A 7,619-nucleotide genomic window follows, 5' to 3' on the forward strand; every position below is an offset into this window, starting at 1 on the left:
ACCTAATTAGCATAAAAACCCTAAGTTTCATAGGAAACCAAAATTCTATCTTTTTGGGCTGAATGGGGGTTTTTCCTCAAACCATGGTCCCTGAAGGGAGAAATGAGGAAAGATCCACCTGTTATCAGCCCTTTTGTTATTTCTTTATCTCTCTAAAGCTATTGTTAAAGCTATGCACAAATGGAAGCAAACTAATCAAATTCACCAATACTTGCAATGTAACAATGCCAAAATAAATTTAAGAAGTAATCTATGAAATAACCTAAGCATACAAGTACAGTAAGAGGAAGCTTTGCTGCGAGGGTTGGGCCCTAAACCAAGATCTTCAGCCCTCTGAGTCAACTCAGTGCTGGATCAAGGGAATGCTCATTTTCATTAACATATCAAAAAATACATAATAGTGTTTTGTCACAATCCTTCAACTCGAAAGTGCTTAGTTATCTTGCATAAAAATCAGAATCCTAATGAGGCTCTAGGCCTTCTTAATTATACAACTGAAGTTTCTAACGACTTCCTTAAATCTAGGGAGACTTGGCTCCCAATATCAACATAAAATGGTTCTTAACTATCACTGGCTCGGCTGCCAATGATCCTCATGACTCAGCTGCTTGCAACTCCGAGCTGGTGTGATTTGATTGAGGGATCTTTGAATGAGTGAGGATGTAACGAGGAATATCCATCTCCTATAATCTCTCATTCTTGTCTCATTCGAGTTCCTGCACCTTAATTAGCCATAATTTCCATAATTTTCTCCCAAAAACATGCAATCAATGCACGTTAGACTACTAGACATAACATCTTACTTTTACTCATCTCATTAAGCAAAATATAATTACAACATGTAAGTAATTATGAGAAGAGTTGATTTTAGTAAACTTGGAGGTGTATTAAGGTCCATATATTTACCCAATGTTGAGCCTCATCAGCTTGTCTAGGAAGCAATGAGATAAATAGAGATAGTACGGAGGTTGCTCGGGCTTGAGCAAAGCATTGTAATCTTCTCATATTTTTCTCATTAATGAAATATACAGATAGCAAGGGGTTTTAGCTATGGATTTTCCCAGGAAGTTATTGTGTAATGTGTTGATTGAATTCTTTCTCTTGTATGCTTCGTGATTTCCCGATCGTTAATTGTTTCCGTTGTTGGTAGAGTAGATTAAAGTCTATTGTTTTAGTAAATTACAATTAATAGTTTGAATCTACAAGGAATTTTTACATCAAGGTCATTGATGATTTCCCCTTCAAGGTCCTTTGCTCCTTCTACTTCTTCTTCTTCATAGTATGTAACAGTTTGTTTCTTAGAGTCAGCTTTTAGTGCCATAAGTAAAAACTCATTTGACTCATCCTTGAGGAATTATCACTATCAGAATCTAGTTTCGAGCTATCCTCTTTGGAGTAGAGCCCCTTCTTCTTTTGATGTGTCTTAGCATTGCCTTTGGAATTTTGATCATTGTCCTTTTTTGACTTTTCTTTGTAAGGGCACTTAGATGAAAAATGTCCAACTCTTCCACAATCAAATCATTTGAAGGGCAACTTCCCTTTATACTTTCCTGAACCACGTTTTAGTTTCATGGCAAAGTGAGCCAACTTCTAATCAAATTCACAGTTGGAGCAATCTTGATGATGTTTGTTGTTGGGTTGTGTTATATTCTTTCCACAACTAGACCATGTAGTTAACCGGGGGGTTAGAGCGGGGGCGGAGCCCCCCTTCATTGCGTCGATTATGTAGCGGGGCGGGGGGGGGGGGGGGTCACAGGGGGTTTGAGGCGTAGCCATAACCCCACTTTATGGGGTCCGGGGCAGCGCCCCGGAAAATTTTGGTTTTGGACCCTATGTTAGGATGGGCGGACCCACCTATGGTTTTGTGCATGATTTTCACACATGTTTTTTGGACGCGATGGTTTTAGGTCCATGGTATTGGACGCGATGGTTTTCGGTCCATGGTATTGGATGCTTCAACATGTATAAATATGTATTATAACATTGAAAGGAACATAATGAAAAATCAAGCTGGTAGTCCTGGTTTTGGGATCGAGGGGAAAATATCTGTGTATATGTGCTTTATGTGTTATGCTCTTGCATTGTTTATTTTCTATGTTTTAGAATTTGTATGCAGGTAATTTTTGTACGGGGTTAAAACCTACATTTGGTATTAGAGAAGTTTTGGCTTCAAGGGGACGCCTTTGTTGCTAAGGGGTTTCGCTCGGGCCTGTGGTAGACCCTGTTCAGTGGGAGATCTGCGAGATCGATTCTGGTGGTGAAAGAAGATGGCGAGCAGTGGAAAGATAGATATCGAGAAATTTAATGGTCAGAGTTTTTAGTTGTGGAAACTCAAGATGGAGGATCTGTTGGTGGATAAAGATCAATGGATCGTGGTAGATCGGGGTACTAAACCAACGGGAGTGTCCGATGAAGAATGGAAGAAGTTGGATCAGAAGGCAAAGAGCACAATACGATTGTGTGTCTCAGATTCAGTATTGTTCAATATATCAGGGGAAGCGAAGACAAAGGATTTGTGGGACAAGTTAGGGACTTTGTACCAATCTAAGTCTCTGGTGAATACACTGTTCATGCGGAAAAAGTTGTATAACCTGAGGATGAAAGATGGAGACTCGGTGACGAAGCATATGAACACATTTAATACTGTGGTAAGTCAATTATCATCTGTTGATATTAAAATTTCAGATGAAGATAAGTGCATCAGTTTGTTGTGTTCTCTATCAAATTCATGGGATATTCTGGTTATTGCAATAGGTAGCAATGCAACTTTCTTGCATTTTGATGAAATAGTCTCATCCTTGCTGACGAAGGAGATGGGATAGAAAAATATTAAGAGCCAGAATGGTGATGCCTTGTCTGTACGAGGACTGTCCCAGAACAAAAACAAAAATAAGTGATCAAATGGGAGATCTAAATTTAAAGGGAGATCTAAATCTCCATGAAAACCTATAAAGGTGGTGTGCTAGAAATGCGGAAAGGAAGGGCACTACAAAAGGGACTGTAAATCTAAATCTCCTGATAAAGGAAAGGGATTTGATGATGCTCCTTCTGCAGAGGCGAAACCCACCTCAGATGAAGGTGGGGATGTGTACTTGGCTTCTTCAAGTACACATGTAGATCATGAGGCATGATTGATTGACTCAGGTGCATTATTTCACTTCACTCCCCATAGAGAGTGGTTCTGCGAGTATGAGAAATATGATGGTGGTGATGTCTTCTTAGGGGATGATAGGAAGGCTAGAATCATTGGTCACGGAAAAGTAAAGTTGAAGTTGCAAGGTGGAAGGGTTAGAACACTTCCGGGTGTTCTACATATTCCTGCATTGGCCAAAAATCTGATTTCTGTAAGCAAGTTGGATGATGCAGGTGTAAAAACAGTGTTTGAGAAGGATACCTGCAAAATGGTTTGGGGAGCACTGGTATTGATGCAGGGATTTCGAATTGGAACTCTATACAAGCTGCAAGGTAGCACTATTATTGATGGTGAAATAGTTCTATGGTTCCTGAAAGTGGAGCAGAAAACCTAGTGGTCTTTGGAGAGAAGACCATGTTGTGGCATCAAAGGCTTGGACATATTGGAGAGAAGGGCCTTTGAATACTTCATGGTAAAGGTATGGTAGAAGGTATGAGTAATAGCTCTCTAGATTTTGATTTCTGTGAAAATTGTGTATATGGGAAGCAGAATCGGGTGACTTTCCCCTCTGGTAGTAAGAGGGCGAAACAGATATTAGAACTTGTGCACAATGATGTGTTTGGACCTGTGAAGGTTCCATCACTAGGTAAGTATGTGTACTATGTATCATTTATAGATGACTTCTCAAGGAATGCATGGATATATTTCCTTAAGAAGAAATCTGAAGCCTTTGACAGGTTTAAAGAATTTAAGGCTCTCATGGAAAATCAGACAGAGAAGAAGATAAAGGTGCTGAGGACAGATAATGGTGGAGAGTTTTGCAGCAAGGAATTTGAAGAATTTTGTAAGAAGTGTGGTATAGCATGACAAAAGACTACTCCATATACACCTCAGCAAAATGGAGTTGCAGAAAGAATGAATAAGACATTGATGGAAAGGGCAAGAAGCATGCTCAGTGGTGCCAGGTTAGGACAAGAATTCTGGGCAGAGACGATGGATAATGCATGTTACCTGGTCAACAGGTCACCTTCATCAGCGTTGGAGGATAAGACTCCACAAGAGATATGGACTGGTAAGAAACCCTCTCTTTCACATTTGAGGGTATTTGGATGTGATGCATATGTACATATTCCAAAGGAGAAACGAACCAAGTTGGATAGTAAATCTGAAAAGTGCATTTTTATTGGGTATAAGGATGGTTCAAAGGGTTATAAGCTTTGGAACCCAGTCACACGGAAGGTTGTGCACAAACGAGATGTGGTGTTCAGAGAGGTAAAAGATGTTATTAAACATGAAGTCCAACCAAAGGAACATGAGAAGATAGAGTTTGAGCTTAAGGAGGAAGAATCAGACTCTACAGCAGAGGAGGGATCAGAAGACGAAGAGCCACAAATTCCGAGTGTGAGAAGATCAGTTCGAGAAAGAAGGCAGCCAGAAAGGTATAGTCCATCTGCTTTCTGTTCAAATTTTTCTTTATCTATTACTGACGATGATCCCAGAACTATGAAGGAAGCAGTAGATTTAGAGGATGGAAAACTCTGGAAAGAGGCCATGGTTGATGAAATGGCATCTTTGCACAAAAATGAGGCTTGGGATTTGGTGGAGTTGTCGGCTGGAAGGAAACCCATTGGCAGCAAATGGGTGTTAAAGAAGAAGACAAATGCAGAAGGAAAGGTGGAGAAATACAAAGCTCGGTTGGCAGCAAAAGGTTATTCCCAGGTGCCGGGAATTGATTTTGGTGATATTTTTTCTCTTGTTGCCAAGGTAACTTCTATTAGATTACTTTTATCTGTTGCTGCTGGTTTTGATTTTGAGGTAGAACAGATGGATGTGAAGAGATCATTTCTTCACGGGGACCTAGAAGAGGAAATATACATGAAGCAACTTGAAGGCTTTGCGGTGAAGGGTAAGAAAGAACTAGTATGCAAGTTAAAGAAGTCTCTGTATGGGTTAAAACAATCACCAAGGATGAGGTATTAGAAATTTGATAGATTTATACGAGGACTTGGCTTCACTAGAAGCAAAGCATATCACTATGTGTATTTTAAATTAATTGGTGACTGTGTTATTTATCTGGTCGTGTATGTGGATGATATGTTACTGGTTGGAAATGACAAAGAAATTATCCAGGATTTGAAGACCCAATTGTCCTCCAAATTCGACATGAAAGATCTTGGTGTTGCAAACTATATTTTGGGCATGGAAGTTAAAAGAGATCGGGAAAAGAGGAAGCTCTGGTTAAACTAGAGGAAGTATGTCGAGACAATACTGTAGAGGTTTAATATGCAGGATAGTAAATCTGTGAAGGTTCCTATTCCTATAGGTGTGAGGTTATATGTTGAACAATGTCCCAAGACACAAGAAGAGGAAGAGGACATGTCCCATGTAAGTGCAGTCGGTAGCCTGATGTATGCAATGGTATGTACTAGACTAGACATTGCACATGCAGTGGGAGTATTGAGCAGGCTTATGTCAAAACCAGGGAAGGAGCACTGGACATTAGTGAAGCGGGTTTTCAGGTATTTGCGTGGCACTAGTGATTATGGTTTGTGCTACCAAGGAAGATCGAGATTGGACAAAATGTTGGATATTCGTGGCTTAGATATTTGTGTATATTTGGAGGTGCGGTCAGTTGGGTGAGTAAGAAACAATCTGTAGTGGCACTATCAACTACGGAGGCAGAATACATGGCAGCCACTCATGCAAGCAAGGAAGTAGTTTGGTTGCAAATATTGTGTTCAAGTATGGGGTTAGTACTGGGAGATATAAGGATAGACTGTGACAGCCAAAGTGCAATTTTCTTGGCAAAGAACCCCGCATATCATTCAAAGACAAAGAACATTGATGTTCAGTATCACTTTGTGAGGGATATGATAGAAGACAAAAAGGTGTTGCTAGTAAAGGTGGACACTTTGAAGAATACTGCTGATGCATTGACAAAATCTGTGAGCTCTGAGAAGTTCTCTTGGTGTAGAGAGACAATGGGCCTTTCAGGGCTAGAAAAATGACTAAACTCTCTTGTGGCCCCTTGTGGAAAGAAAACAACAAGTGGGAGAATGTTGGGTTGTGTTATATTCTTTCCATGACTAGACCATGTAGTTAACCGGGGTTGGGTTATATTCTTTGCACATGTTTTTTGGACGCGATGGTTTTTGGTCCATGGTATTGGATGCTTCGGCATGTATAAATATGTATTATAACATTGAAAGGAACATAATGAAAAATCAAGTTGGTAGTCCTGGTTTTGGGATCCAGGGGAAAATCTCTATGTATATGTGTTTTATGTGGTATGCTCTCGCATTATTTATTTTCTATGTTTTAGAATTCGTATGCAGGTAATTTCTGTATGGGTTTAAAACCTACATTTGTTCTCCCTAGCCTTCTTGGACACCTTGAATGCTTCCTCCTTAGGTTCAGTCTTCTCTTTTGCTACTGTCATCTCATAGGTTGTGAGAGTACCAAGTAGCTAGTCCATTGTGAGAATTTTCAGATCAGTCATAGCTTCAATGGCTGATATTTTGACCTTAAATCTCATAGGAAAACATCTTATGACCTTCTGAACAGTTACATCTTCTTTGATGGCTTCGCTAAGTCCTTTAATCATATTGGTCACTTCATCAAATATGAGGAAATACTTTGCTATGCTTTCCTCTTGATTCATTCTTAAGATTTCAAACCTCATTTTGAAGGTTTGAAGTTTGGCCTGCTTGACTTTATCATCCCATTCATGACTCTGATTGAGCTTGACCCATACTTCCTTAGCAGACTTACAATGCATAACCTTTACAAGTTCATATTGAATAAGGGCAAAGAGAATGACATTCCTAGCTTCAACATTATTTCCATGCTCATTTTTACCATCTACATCTGTGGGAGGGACATCAGGGACAACATAATCTATCAACACAGAACTCTAAACATCTACCCCTAGGGACATGAGATAGGATTCCATTATAAATTCCCAAAAGGCGTAGTTTTTCCCATCAAAGACTAATATCTTACTTGATTAAGAATCCTGATTTTTTTTTTCTAGACATGATTCCTTATAGATTTACCTTCTAGTGGTTAAACTGTTCATAAAGGAACTTGGATCTAATACTAACTGTTAGAATAAGGAATTACTTGGGGGGGAGGGGGGGTGAATCAATAATTAGTGAGATTTTAAAACTTTAAGCTCAATTCTTTACTCTCTTTCACTCTTTTCAATTACTTATGTGATCATTCTTAATACAATATATATACAAAAAAGTAAATCATTCATATGAGCACAAAATCCATCAATTTGAGAAGCAAACACATATTGACACATGTATCTTTACGTGGAAACCCAAAGGGAGAAAACCACCTATCCATTTGTTATTATGATGTAATTTAAGCACCTACTTTATTACATCAAGTGGTTTGTGAGCACCCACTCATAGGAGGCCCCAACCCCCTTAAGATAGCAAGCCACTACTTGCTAAGATGCACCAACTTGTTATGAATG

This window comes from Pinus tabuliformis, chromosome 8 (assembly GCF_031772625.1).
Source record: "Pinus tabuliformis cultivar Carrire ecotype Pingquan chromosome 8, CPIR1, whole genome shotgun sequence".
NCBI lineage: Eukaryota > Viridiplantae > Streptophyta > Pinopsida > Pinales > Pinaceae > Pinus > Pinus tabuliformis.